The sequence below is a fragment of the Lichenostomus cassidix genome, chromosome 11 (assembly GCF_008360975.1).
Source record: "Lichenostomus cassidix isolate B80296 chromosome 11, HeHo_3.0, whole genome shotgun sequence".
NCBI classification, from domain to species: domain Eukaryota; kingdom Metazoa; phylum Chordata; class Aves; order Passeriformes; family Meliphagidae; genus Lichenostomus; species Lichenostomus cassidix.
Genome location: NC_139492.1, coordinates 15,483,533 through 15,497,857, shown reverse-complemented (window position 1 = coordinate 15,497,857; position 14,325 = coordinate 15,483,533). Strand labels below are relative to the sequence as shown.

Genomic DNA, 14,325 nt, shown 5'->3' with positions numbered 1-14,325 from the left:
TTACTGTTTTCTGCCTGCAGTATTAGAGGACCAATCTTTTGCAAACTGAGTTCAGAACATGAACTGAACTTGTGTGTGGGGCTGAGCACAGAGCTGAGAAACTTCTGAGTTAATAACCATGACTGTGAAATCAGGCAGCTGCAAATTGCAGCTGATTTTTGTCAATTATTTCTAAGCAGTACAACAAAGAATGGATGAGAACAACCTAATTTTTAGTCAAAAAGCTCATTTTCTGAGGTTCATTGTTATTCCTTAATTGAAGCCTCTTTTACCTCTCCAGTCACAGGAATGCAGATAAAAACATGGGCTAAAATATTGGGAACCTCAAAGTCAGTGAGACTGTGCCAGGCTCACAATTTAAGTCTGTCTTTTGTTCTCATTAGAAAACATCATTTAGCAGCTAAAGATTTCTTGCATTCTGAAATTTAGCAGTGTGCAAAACCAGCCTTATGGTGAATGCATCCCTGATGCTCCTCAAGGATTCTACAGTTGGGTGAACAAAAAATGCTTAGGTTTTTTGAGGTTTTTTGTGTGAAAGCTTGAAGAAGTAGGTGAGTTGAGGAATGGAAAGAAAAGGATAAAATATCTAGAGCTTTAGGTAAACCAAAACTTGATACTTGCCACCACTCTAGCCTGGGAAGCAAAACTCAGTGAGAATGACTTTAATGATGGTGGCAGATTCACCTTCTCTATAGCATTGAGTAACCCTGCTCATGTGGAATTGTTGCCCTCTCCTTTCCTTCCTCTCCTTTCCTTCCTCTCCTCTCCTCTCCTTTCCTTCCTCTCCTCTCCTTTCCTTCCTCTCCTCTCCTTTCCTTCCTCTCCTCTCCTTTCCTTCCTCTCCTCTCCTTTCCTTCCTTTCCTTTCCTTCCTCTCCTTTCCTTTCCTTCCTCTCCTCTGCCTTCCTCTCCCCTTCTGGCTCCAGAGGAAAAGTTTAGATGCAAGCCCAGCCTGACTGCAGCAAGAAGTTGGAATACTGGAGGATCATGTAAGAAAAATACGTTTTTGTTATTTTCTTTCATTTTTTCCCCCTGTACACTTCCCTTTTCAAGAAAATAAAGTAAATAATGCTTCCTGCAAATAAGACAAAAAGTGGAAAAAATTACTGCAACGCATACTTCAAAAAATAACTTCATTTCAGGATAAAATGTATCAGAAGGGTTGAGGATAGGCACAAAACTACTATTTTGTAACATGGGTGTAGTAAAAAGAAAGTAAAGAATAATTCCAGTGTATTTTAGCAGATGTATCCCACGTGTTTACATTTATCTTTATAGAAAGTGAAGGCCAGAACTGGGAGCTTGCAAACTGCCACTGGCTCCTGTTATACTGCATTTTTTACAGTGTGGTACATTGTACTGTCAATTTACTATCCTTATGGAAAGTATTCATCTAGATAAATTTAGAAATATTATCTCAATTCCTTATTCATGCTCTTGTTGGTTTTGATGGTATTTTTACTCCATAGTTAGTGGTGTTGAGTGGGATCTCAAACATATTCCCCGCTTTTCTTGAAATAAATGTCTTGATTTTATTTGTCAGAGAAAAAAAATCTAGGAAAAGGAACCTGAGTGTGGATCAAAAGAGTATATAATTATAATATAAACAGTGATTTTATAGGCTTTGGGTGCAGCAACAGCTGAGGCAGTGCTTTATCTTTAAGAGGGTGAACTCTGACTTTAGGGAAGCTTTTTGAGATTGGAGTTGGTCACATTCTGTAGGAGTTCAGGACTTCGATATGACAAAGACAACAGAAGTCCTACTGCAGGCTTATGTAGCCATCCTTCAACCTCTGCAGCATGGGAATGTGTTCATAATACTTTTATCATCCTTCCCACAGAGCAATTAGTGTGACATCCCACCAAAATTCAATATTGTCCTCAGTTAAAGCCCAGATTTCCTTGGGAATGTGACTTATTTCCAAACATACCAAACCACTCACTGTGTGTCTAATTTTCTGAAATGATACCAAGATTCCTGGATGTTTCTGTTGAAGAAAAGAAGGTGAAGAGTTTTTCGGGTTGCCTTTTGCACTTATATTTTCAATAAGTTTACTTGTATCTTAATTTTGGTACTTACTGGGTCACTTTTGAAGTGACTAAGTGACATTTTAAAGGACAATAAGACAAGCCTGATATGCAGTTTAAATAATAAAAATGTTGGTTTTAAGATGAATCAAACTAGGGAACATGAACTAGGGTAGAGCAATACTCTAGTTTTCTTAAATCATTGCTGATAATACATTAGCTCTGTCTATCTGTACTATGCTGTAAGGATTAGGTTATATGGCTTTTTTAATATTTATTTTCTCTTTAAAGTACTTTGTGAAATATGGATGTACTGAAATGATGCAAAAATAATTCCAAATGATTACGTTCTCCTGTTTTATTGCACATAAGTACTCTAATTATCCTCTTGCCTACTGCAGAAATGGTCAAAAAGAATTTTTGAATCTTCCTTTTAAGCCATTTGATTGTGAGTGTCATTTTTGAAGACTGGAAAGCTCAGTCCTCAACTTTTCTACTCACCCAGCACATCTGTATTATGTTCTTAGAAAAGAGAGTTTGTGAGTAGTGATGAAACTTGCAGCAAAGCAGTTTGTCTGTTTGCTGTCTCTCCATCTCCGTGTGTGTCCAAAGAAATATTGGGAGGAGTTGGACAGAGGGAACTCAGGACCTGCAGGAGCCCATTTTCCTTTGGAAGCACAGCAGGAATGACAGGATGGTTCACATGACACCACGTTCCTGAGCTAAGGCAGCTCGTTTGAACACCTATTTATTTAGCTATTTATTTGGTTAGATCACTAGTTATTTATTTGTTGTTGGAACTTTTCAAAACAAAGCATACTGGAAGAATGGCAGGTCTCTGGCAGGAGGCTAAGTTTTCAGCATTAATCTGATACACTCTGCATATGTGTTCTGTACACCAGAGAGCTAAAATACTACTGGGTCTGTTGGATGGAGCACATTAATTCTTTCCTGGGATTCCACTGAGGTGGAGATTCCAACCCTGCAGCTCCCTTGAGTGAAAATATTCTTACATTTGTACATTGCAGCAGCTGGGGTGGTGCATAGACACAGATATTGTGCATTCATTTTTAATACATGGAATTTTTAATGTCCCATTTCCCACATATGATAAGTGACAGGGGAACTAAAGCATTTCAGTGGCCATAAGATGGATTTTTGGTAGGGCAAAGGTTAAATTTCATGGCTTCCTGTCTTCCAGAATCTATTCCTTTACAATGATGATTTATTTGTAAGATGCTTTCCATCTTTCTAGCAATATACCAATTGGAGTGAAGTATGTGTGCATACTATTAACTTCTTATATGGCACATATAAAATTCCAGGTAAGTGGGAATCATGTGACTGGCAAGGGGATAAAAGTTCTCTGCACCATTCTGCTTCAAAATAGAATTATTGTGCCACCTAATTTGTTGTTTTTCCTATTTCTTACAGAGAAAAAGAAAATTGCGTGACAAAGGTTAATATAACAATCTTCTCTTATTACAATGATTTATGTATGCTGAGCATTAACAGCAGAATGTCATCCAGCTCTCCTTTAATTTGCAGACATCTGGATTTTTCTTTGTTGGGATCACAGTGGTAGATGACAAAGCCGTTCTCTTGAGGAATAGGAGAGAACACTGTCATTCAGAGCTTGTTATACCACAAACACTGAACTCTGAACAGTTATCTCTGGCAAGTCAGTGGACTTCAAAAATAGAGCTCTGTTTTTATCCAAATGATCCTCACTAATGAAATACATGGGGAAGAATATTATATTCGTCTTAAAATTATTCTGATCCTATAATATGTCAAATGACTGTAGATAGTGGTTCAAACAACCTAAATGTGGATTCTCCTGCAATTTTAATTCAGAGGTGTCAGTGCTGCAATTTGCAATGATTACAGTTTAAAGCAGCCAGTTTTGTTTCTCTCTGAAATGCAAGATATAATTTATGTTTTTGAAATGTTTGAAAAGTGAAGGGCAGGGTAGTTTGATTAAAGTAAAATGCATTTTGACATGTTTGAATCAATTGTAATGAGAATTTTTCATTTTATTGGTGTTTTAACCCAGAATGATCTTGATGCTGTGCAAAGGTATGGCTTGTAAAGAACAATATTTCATTATACTGGGTTTCACTGCTCCCTCTGTAGATCAGCCACCTCTGACATGAAATGCAGATTTCAAACATTACACTTCAATGGAAGGTGATCATTTAGCAAAAGGGATATTCTTATCTGAGAAGCCAAATGAGAATTTTGGCTTGCATTAAATAAATATATGAGCTGAAAGTTAACTACAGTGTGAATGCTACAGTAGCCACAAAACGTAGCTTAGCATTTTTAGCACCTTAAGTCATCAGTTATAATTCTTGTAATGACCACAGGGTTTGCTTTCTTCTCCTCAAACTCATTTATGATATTTGATAAGCTAATTGTATTTAAGTTGAAAAAGATCCTGTTCTTGAAGGACTGTCCACACCAGTAATCCTGGTAATAGGCAAAGTATGGAGGGAGAAATTATGTTTCATATGTAGATGACTCAGAAAATTGATGCTCCCATTTTCTCTCACATGACAGTGTCTTATTTTGCAGGTTGTTTGTTGTTGGGCTTTTTTTCTTATTTATTTTGAAAAGTCTGTGGCTATGTTTTAAATTTTTCTGCTTTACAAAGTGTGGTAAAGATCTGATGCAGGAGAAAGTTCAGCAGCTCCAAAGTTGTCCTTTTAAAATAGGACTCAAAGTTGAGTCCCTTTATGTGTGAATAAGTTTGGCTTTCAGAATGTTTTACCCAGTGTGTAGTTGAATTCATAGTTCAATTCCTGTAAAACACGATGGTAATGACTAAACCAAAACCTTTTCAGCAAAACTCTTTCTGATGTTATCGCAACTACTTTTTACAGAAGGGGAAAAACTAATTGCTTAATTCACAAAATGCAGGTGATGACCCTTCTTGAACTGGAAAATGGATGTTTGCCCGAGTCTGCATGCTTGATCCTTTTTCTCTTTACTTTCTGGTTAGTCATAGAAAGCTCCTGCTCTCTGGGGTCTGCTGTGGCTTTGAAGTTCAGGTAGTAGGGGCCTTTTCCTTCATGCTGAACAATGTTACTTGGAGTAATATTTCTATTTTTTTATGGGAAAAGTTCATTGGATTAATATGATTGCACGGAACTTCTCTGCTCAGAATAAAATGTAGCTTGGAAACTCTTGAAGTCAAGACTGACATTTTATAAAATAATACTGACTGACATTAAAATAATAGTGGTGAAGACCATGAGAAGCAGACAGAAGATTTTTTTTTTCTTATAATTATGTTTCTGTGATGTCTCTCTGTGCCCTGTGAGAGAAAAACCTAAACTTTTCACATAACAAAGGTAGTAATCAGGAATGTATTTTATAGCATAACTGAAATGGTAAATTGGGGTGTAAGGCAAGAGCACAGACTGCTCTTCTGTTTGAAAGAATATCATTGTTCAGGACATATGTTTTGTATGTAGCTAATCTGTGCAGTTGGCTACTGTTTGCTATTTAACACCCAGTGTGTGCTTTGTAAGCATCCTGCTGTATTAATCAAATCAACATTATTTTACTCCCATACAAAACTTACTCTTTTCAAGTGTAGACTGTGTAGAAATAGGAAAAGAAAGCAAATTCACTTGGTATTGCAAATGAAACAGATAATTTAACACCAAAATTAGCTTAAGAATATGCAGCACCATGAAGTGCTGTATGGAATAACTGCTTTTGGGGGAAAAAAAAGGGAAAAAAGACCCTAACTAAAGGGAGATCTTCCCTCTCTGAAATACTCGATGTGATGGATTGTGAAATTATCAGAAACACCTGATCAAGTAAAACAATATGCCCTTGTCTTTGTTTTTTTTAAGCTTTTTCTAGGGAAAAGTTACCTGGAAACCTAACCTGTGCTTCTCTAGTAAATGTTCCCATAGCATTTGAGCCCAGCATGTGTATTGGCTGATGCCTGGATAATATTGTTGAAGATCTTTTAGTTTATTAATTTCAAACAGTACTTGTTTTGCTTTGCTGTCTCTGCTTGCTTGTAGCCCATTTCTGCTGTGTGTGGAAAGTTTGGGAAAGTATTTTTAATTAGTGAAGAAGAAATTACGTCTGACTGTCTTTAAGAGAACAAATTTACTAACCTTAGGACTAAATAGAAATAAGAAATTAGAGAAGTTGCATCTGGTTTTATTCAACAGAAGACCTTTGTTGCATAAATAAATCTGGGTGATGTTGCAACTTCTTTGTTTCTCATCATCAATTATAAAGTTAACTTGCTGTGCCTGTCAATTCACTGAAGGGAAATTTTTCTGGCTGACAATAAGCCCATTTCAGAAAAAAAAAAAAAAGGCAGAGAAGTTTGAACTCTCTCTGTTTGGGGAATGTGACATAAAAAAAGATATTTTTATGTAATAACTCCTGACTTACCCCCCCATTCTCCCTATGACCCTTTTCCCCCCTTGTCATAGTGAAATGAAGCCCTTTCCAGCCTAACGTCATGTTACAGCATTAGCGTGATTCCTTTAGCAATTAATAGAATTTAGGCTCCAGCATAGTCAGTTTTGATTAAGCAAACATTAAATTAATTCAATCTGCAAACACTTAACTCTGTTAGGACTATTGAGGGGAGAAAGCATTTGGATGGACGGCAGGACGCATCTTCATCGGATTGCTCGCCACCTCCGAGTAGTTAACAGTGAGATCAATACAGCTCCTCCAGCTATAATAAAATGGCTTCGACAAGCTCATCTGGGGCTGAGAACACAGTATACACATTGATTTCCTGGCCTGATATAACCCATTTACCTATTCAGCTAGTCCGTTAAGGAAGGTGTAAGGCTACAAAGGCCCAAGGGAGCAATGATGCCTGTAAGTAGGTTAGCAAATACTTGGAAATGTCTTAATTTGTTCTACAGTTACTACTTCAGGGAGATGCTTTTTTTTTTTTTTTTTTAAGGAAAAGTTTTACATGTAATTTTTGATTCTTTGGTTATGGTTTTTTAGTTGGGAGATACGTAGTGCTCTTTGCTGAATTTCTGTCCTAATTGAGGTTCTCACTGTTCTGCTGACTCAGGAGCTTGAATATTTGTGGTCCTAAAAACTCTCCCTTCCAGCTCTGAAATGTACACATTATGAAGAACATGCCAAGCCAAAACTTAGGCTCACTCTGTCATCTACTTTTTCATTCACTTGGCTTTCTTTCTTGAGTCTGATAGAGAAAAACTGATGGAAAGGGATTTTCTCCATGGGGATCCATGAATCAACATTACATTGTTCCAGGCTGAGTTCTTCTACTTCTCCTAGTTTTTTCTTTATTGCTGCTTTCTGAGGTCCGAGCTGCAAACTGGAAAGGTGATTCTAGTCCAGCTGTACCACCAAACTCTGAATTCTGTTCTACTCTGCCTGCTGAGCCTATGGGTACAGGAGAGGAGAAGCCATCAGGGCTTGATGCTGGCCACTGATAAATATTGAATTTGAGGTTCCAACCAATGATAGCTTCCTGTGAAAGCAGCCTGTTAATTGTTAATTGGCTTAGAGAACTGTCCAACTCTTCCCAAACTCTGCTTTTGTGTCTTGTATTAAGTGACCAGTAGAATTTCCAGTTGCCTTTCTCATATCATTTCAAATGTTCAATGTTCTACCACCTGGAAATTAATAGCAAAGACTGATATTTGTGATACCATGTTCTAAAAAACATGCTTAGGCATGTGAGAAAGCTGTTTTTTTATGTTTATTAATTTAATTGCTCTCAAACTAATTTTTTTTTTGTTTCTGTTTCATTGCTGGCTTGTTTTATTCCCTCTGTGCTTCTGCACTGAGCGGGTGGATACTCAAACCATTCATGAGGAAAGATATATTGAAAAAGACAGAATGGTAAAGCAGCTGATAGGCAGTTATTAGATTCAGATAAACTGTAATCTTAAGTCATCTTATGAGCATGCTAATTACACAATGACATTACCTACATAGAGTGCCATTGCTTTGTTAACATGTTATGCAAGGTCCTTTATTAACACTGCAAGAAAGGACTTCCTCTCATTAGATGGTTATGCAAAACTGTAATTATACTTGCCTGTGAAAAATGGTGAAGTTATGAAAGGATTGCTTCTGGAGGGCTTTACTGCCCCCCCTTGCAGATTATAATCACTCTTTCTGTGGAGAGAGGGTGACACAATTTAAAGTAAGAAATTTGTTTCCATCTCAGGTTTAGAATTCAGTAATCTCTTTATCTTTCTGCTAAGATAACTATCATCTGTGTTATTGTAACGCTAAAATAATAAAAAATTCTGTGGCAACTCAGCATATGTAATTTAGAAAAGAAATTTGGGTGCTGTCACTGGGGAGAAAATTAGTAGTGAATGACTCAATTTTAAAATTTCTTTTTAATATAAACAAAATATTTTGGATGTAATAACGACTAGTGGTTTCAACTAATGATTTTTTAATGGCAATGCATTTTCTTTTTATCAATGCACCTTTGCATTTTTAGGTTTGTAAAGCTGTGATATGGCCCTCCTGATAAAATCCTGCATGGTGCAACCAATACCCCCAACCTCTGCAGCAGTAATGTCATAGTCACCTCTCAAAGCACATTTTAACTGTAGGTAGGCTTAGACAAGAAGAGGGAGTTCAGATCAGTGTTCACCCACACCACTATGGCCACAAAGCTTTAGCCATGTTCTTTCAAAGGCTTCTTTGGAGAGTTCTTATTTCTTCATGAATTAAACATTTGCACACACATGGCTATCCTGGGATGCTTTCCACTGACCAGGTGGTCAGAATTGCTTTTACAGTTTTGCAAGAGTGTGCTTAGGTTTTTTTTTTAATTTATTTATTCCTATACTTTTTATTTTTCCTGTTTTCTTTTGCAGGAAATCCCTGTGTAGTCTTTCAAGAAAGCCTTCTCTTTTGGAGTGGACATGCTACAGGAGGATTGAATGCTCTGTATGAAGATTTCCAATGGAAATGGTCATGCTTGGGTAAGGGACATTTTGTTTCTATTCCAGTGCTGTCTCAGTATTGTAATAGGCTTGTTGTCCACATAAAATTTGCACCTGTAATGAAAATATTCCATGTCCGTAAGATACAGCTATCTTAAATTTAATTATAGATTAAGGGCCTTAGGTTTTTGAGATCAAGTTTCAAAATTCGGTAGCAGCATTTTGTTTGAACAATGCACGGGTTTTATACTAATTATGTAAATCAGAAACACTACTGCTTCTACTTTCACTTTATTAATTATGAGATGAAATTATGGTAATTGGAGTTCAAAGGCAAAGCACTCAGAAATTTTCAATGTACTTCTAAGGCCAGTGAGCTGCACAGTGAAGATATTTTGAGAAAGGCAGAGGAATCCTTTGGTGGTGTAATTGAACCAGTTTTGTCCAAATCTTATATGTCATTACCTTTAGGCTGGCAGGTGACCATGTGCTGTAGTCAGTCATGAGGGCTGCAGGTCTATGAAAGGATTATGGATAATGTAGATATAATTTCAGGGTACAGGACAGGCTGAGTGGACAGGGAGCAGCTGATGCTCCTTTCTCATTATCCTAAAATGTAGAGGAAGCAAAACAAAATATAGCAGAAGAATATATAGTGTATGAGTTATTAGAGAGAAGGCAATCAAGTGTGAATTGACAGCAGGAGAAGCCAAAAGAGAAGAGACAACTGATGAAGAGTCAGTAGTACTGAGGAAATAACTAGGGTTGGGGTCTAGGAGCAGATTAGAACACGTTATGCCACTCAGTGCAAGCAGAAATGAGTATCTCAGGAGAGATTAATAGGTGAGAGAGGAGAATATTGGTACTGTGAAGTTTGCAAGTGTAAGCTGAGAGACTTGCTTTTTGAGAGAGGTTTGGTGGTCATTACCTAAGAACAGAAATGAAATGATGAGTGTGATAATACTGAACACCTCCTTGATGAAGCAGAAGAGTTGTAGAACAATTTCTAGGATGATCTCCTGGCAGCCTGGTGAGTAAACCCAGAAATAACATGGAAGTTCTTCTCTGCATTAACTTACCCTGATAAACTACACCACTGTTTAATAGCAGAGCTCATGAAACTGTTCATTCAAGTTCACACTTCCTTTCATGCTTTCTCAATAAACATCTAGTTTACTGGCTTAAAACCTCAAGGTGGATCATGTTTTCCACATAGTATGGACTAAATTTGCAATTGTCAGTGGCAAAAGTCCACACTTATTTCAAGTGAGTGCAAAGGCTGCTTGAGACAAAATGGAAACGACACAGAACACTGATCCTGTTGTGGCCTCAAGCAAATACAGAATTCATCCACCAAAACAGTGCATTGCTAAAGGCAACCAGTACAGTACTAGCACAAAAACTAATAGGCTGGAAAAAACCAGCACTAAGAATATCCCTAATGGCTTACAGGAATGCACCTCACTTGGTGCCAGGGACTCGTGTAAGTCAGTGACAGGACAGGACTGAAAGAGAAACTAACACTGAAAGTGGGAAAAAACCAGAACGAGGAATTTATTCCTAGAAATCTGGCAAAGACAGGACATATGATCCCAGGAACATCAACCAGAAGTCTTGTCTTTCAGTACAGGGCTCTAACCAACACTCCTTTCTGTCTTTGAAGATGCTGGGGATGTGAATAGCTTATTAAAACAAATATGTTGAATGTTAGCAATGAAAAGAATGGAAAATTTTATGACAAGGTTAAAGGTTTGGACACATGAATTTCTTAAATACCCTGTGTGTGTAGTTTTATCCTGGGCCATCAGGTTAAAACATCAATGAGAATTTAAAAAATGGCTGAAGTTCTTTCTTTTTGTAACTTACTTTGTAATCTAATATTTTCATTAAGGATTCCATTCTTAGCCAGCCTGAGTTTTACAAGAGGGTGTCAGCACCATTTGAGGTACCAAGTAGTGAAATATTGCTGGTTTTGCACAGAATCACAAAAAACGGAAGACCTTAGGAGCCTGGTTCTGTTAAGAATATTAGAAAATACTGACAAAACAGTGCTGTTTGAAATAACAGGTCTTTGGATCGTTGTGAGAGGCAGAGGATAAGCTAACTTTTGCCTAGGTTTCTCTGAATAAATTAGGTCATATTGCATGTGAGCTGCTCGAGCATGGCCAGGTTTTATATCTGTGGATGCTACACTTTTTTGTGTGGAATGACTTCTGTGTGCAAGTTACCATGGCTTGGTTCACTTAAATGTTTTGCAAATCTTCACAGACCTTTTTGAACGATCTCATTTTTTAGGACTGAGCTTAGGATTTTCGTGGTTTAGAGCTTTTTTTTTATTGCGAATACTTAGCCCAGTATACTCAGCCTTTGTGAGTCAGTGACTTAGATTGCAAATATAAGTGATTTAACTTCTGCTTGAACAGTACCCATCATATAAGCCAAGACATTCTTTTAATAAGGGAGACTAATAAATAAAGCAAAAGGATTGGAGTCAGAGGGTCCAGAGCCCTGCCGTCAGTCTGACTCAACTCAAGCAATTACCTAAGTAATGCAGCAATAAACAAAAAGAAATCAAATGGATTTTTCACTTCAGAATTAAAAAAAAAAATGTTTTGTTTCTTTTATCCTTGACTTCTAAGGCCACAGCCACACACAGAGCTAGGGCAGCAATTGCACCTCGCACTTCATAGAGCCAGGCATGCATACTGCCTGGGAAACAAAACATCTTACTTTAAAATAAATAAAAAAAAGGACTCTGAAAATTAATAACAAGGAAAGTACATTTTCTTTCTTTCTTTCCCTCCTCCTTTCTTCCTCCTGAGCCCTGCAATGTACAAAAGAAAAGCAATTATTATGCGGCAAAAACAATATAATAAATAATTTCAAAGGCAAAGAAAGCAGGATTCAAAAAACTGAGGCATAGAAGAGTGAACTTGTGCAGGCATGGCAGTGATATATGGACAGAGATGATATATTAATTTCTGTGGTGGAAAATTTGATATGTAAAAATTCATTCATCAAGAATATGAAAGTTTCAAGTCAAATATTCTGGGGTTAATTATAACTTTATGGTATGTTTTCATAAGATTTGCTAGGTAACTCCAGATTATGAATTTTGACTCTGACTCCATGTTCTTCAACTTTTTCTTTTTTTTTTAACATGGGGTAATTTTTTTTTTTTTTATTAAACTCTACCTTACTTATAAACCTGTTGGTTTTGGGGTTTTTCCAGAGAAGAGAAGAGAAAAGTCCTCTTGCTTTGCTCTCCACAGTTAATTTGGAGAATGCTTGGTTGACTGGCCCCTGGTGTTTCCCACGGCCACAGTGTCAGCACTGAAAATGTCTATGCAGCAATACAGGGACCTCATTCTCACGGGTGACAACTGGTCTAAAGCACCCACTTTATGAAAAAAAGTTAGTAGGAAATATTTTTTTCATATTCCTCAAATTAATGTGTTCTTTTAAAATTGTAGTTTTCTGAAAATGGCATTTTTTGGTGTTTTTTCCCAGGTCACAGGTCTGTGTATGGTATTATAGTAAAACAGGTTTGTGACTGACAGTCCCTACTAATATAGAAACATATTTACACCATGTATTTTTCACGTTTTCCTGAGCATGGGGCCACATTTTTCCTCAAAAATTTGAAATAAACCCTGAATTCTCCATTCTCCTTTTCTCTTATCCCCCTCTCAGTTTCTCAGGGGTGGCACCATTGTGTTCAGTAGGATTTTTGTGGTTGAACCCGTAAGCAGAGCTATAGGTAGCTGCTAGCAGCAGCAGGTAGCAGGGATATAACTGGGTCATGGCAAACTGTTTTCCCAGTGTCTCTTTTCCAAACGGTGTCTATGGGAACAGGGAGCTAAACGAGCTGGTTGTGACACAGGATGTGTAGGCAGATCTTGCTGTTATCTGTTTGGTTCTGGAGGAACACTCAATCACCATTGAATGGAAGAACTGGCATTGGAAATTTGGCAGAATGCAGTCGTGTCCTAATGGCAAGATTTAAAGTGAATATTTCAATTTTGGTGCCAGAATGTAGTAACTAGTGGATGAAATTGCTCATAAAGCATTCAGCAGCCTCATTAAGATGGGTCATATTGTCTGCAGGCAGAAGTAGACTTGGAAGATGAATCTTTCTCTGTCCTTAGAACTGTTGTTTAAAGATGAAAATCCAGCATCTGGTACTAATTTAAAGCCTTGTCCATGCTGTAGAATTAGGGTCTTAGCCAATTATTTGAAAGTTTTTGTTTCAGGTTTGAATGGGTAATGGTGCAGCTCATAGATGTCTCAGTAATTTAGGTGTGAGCCACAAAGCCTCAGGTAATTGAGCCAGTTCTGTAAACATGTGCTTACCTTTAGGGGTGTGAGTAGTAAAATGAACTGGAATGGGATTACTTTACTTTTGTGGTAAACACAGTTTCTCCCTAATTTGTGCTGAAATGATCATCTTGTCAGTTACACTGTAAGTAACAATGCCTTCAGTAATTTTGCTTTATTGGCATGACCAAAAGGAAGATACATTTTTTTGATGGTGAAAAAGCGAAATGGAGACTCTTAAACCATACAATCTCTTATATAGTCTGTCCATGTAAGTTTTAAATGCAAAAGTTATTTATTTGAAAACTTAATGTGCCCTGTCCTGAGGAATGTAATTTCATGGCCTTCTCTTTCTGCCAGTGTCATGTTGTTCCATGGAGAAGTCTCTGGCGATGAGTTTAAACAATTTCTTCTCTTTGCTAACTTTCCCACGTAGTCATGGATCACTCTAATAAAACTAATAATGGAAATTGAATATGTATGAGATTCCTGTTCGTCCCTTTTGCAGTGAGTAGTGTAGGCAGGCGCTACTGATATCTGGAGAGTATCAAAATTAATACAAGAAAAGCTCAGCTAAAATGTTTACTTAAAAATATTTGAGTAGCTTTTATTGAGCTGCCTCATGGTCCCGCTGCAGCGAGAGAAGTGTTCTCACACTTGCATAGAGATGTCACGCTGAGCTCTGCTGCAACGTTCTGGGGCTGCCTCAGAACCCTGCGCTGCTATTAGAGGGGGAAACATGTAATGTGTTATTTGGTTTGAAACCATAAAAATGATTTTTGTTTGTCATGCCATGCTCTGCATGGTCTCAAGGTACTTTGCTGTTTAACTCGAATTTCAGATCCTTATGGCATGCGGTAGAAATGTTACAGTTGTGGGTTTTTTTTTTCTTCTTCTTTTTCTTATCTACATAAACAACATAACTTTGTCAGTAAATTGAAAATGTGCACTTTGTCCCATCAGCTAAAATGGGCTGTCAGATAATGCTTTTTTTTCTCCATTGCATCAGATGAATGATGTAAATGGTTTTTGGCTTTGGAGTT

The 14,325-nt window shown here is 37.3% G+C and overlaps 1 long non-coding RNA gene across 8 annotated transcripts in view; it reads left to right on the top strand.

The window, feature by feature from the left end:
* The window catches only part of LOC146432372 (uncharacterized), a 255,293-nt gene that overhangs the window by 134,039 nt on the left and 106,929 nt on the right, over nt 1-14,325 (top strand). For all 8 annotated transcript variants that reach the window (XR_014854572.1, XR_014854578.1, XR_014854577.1 and 5 more), the window contains exon 2: nt 8,897-9,004. This is a non-coding gene — a long non-coding RNA (uncharacterized LOC146432372). The remainder of the gene's footprint in view (nt 1-8,896; nt 9,005-14,325) is intronic.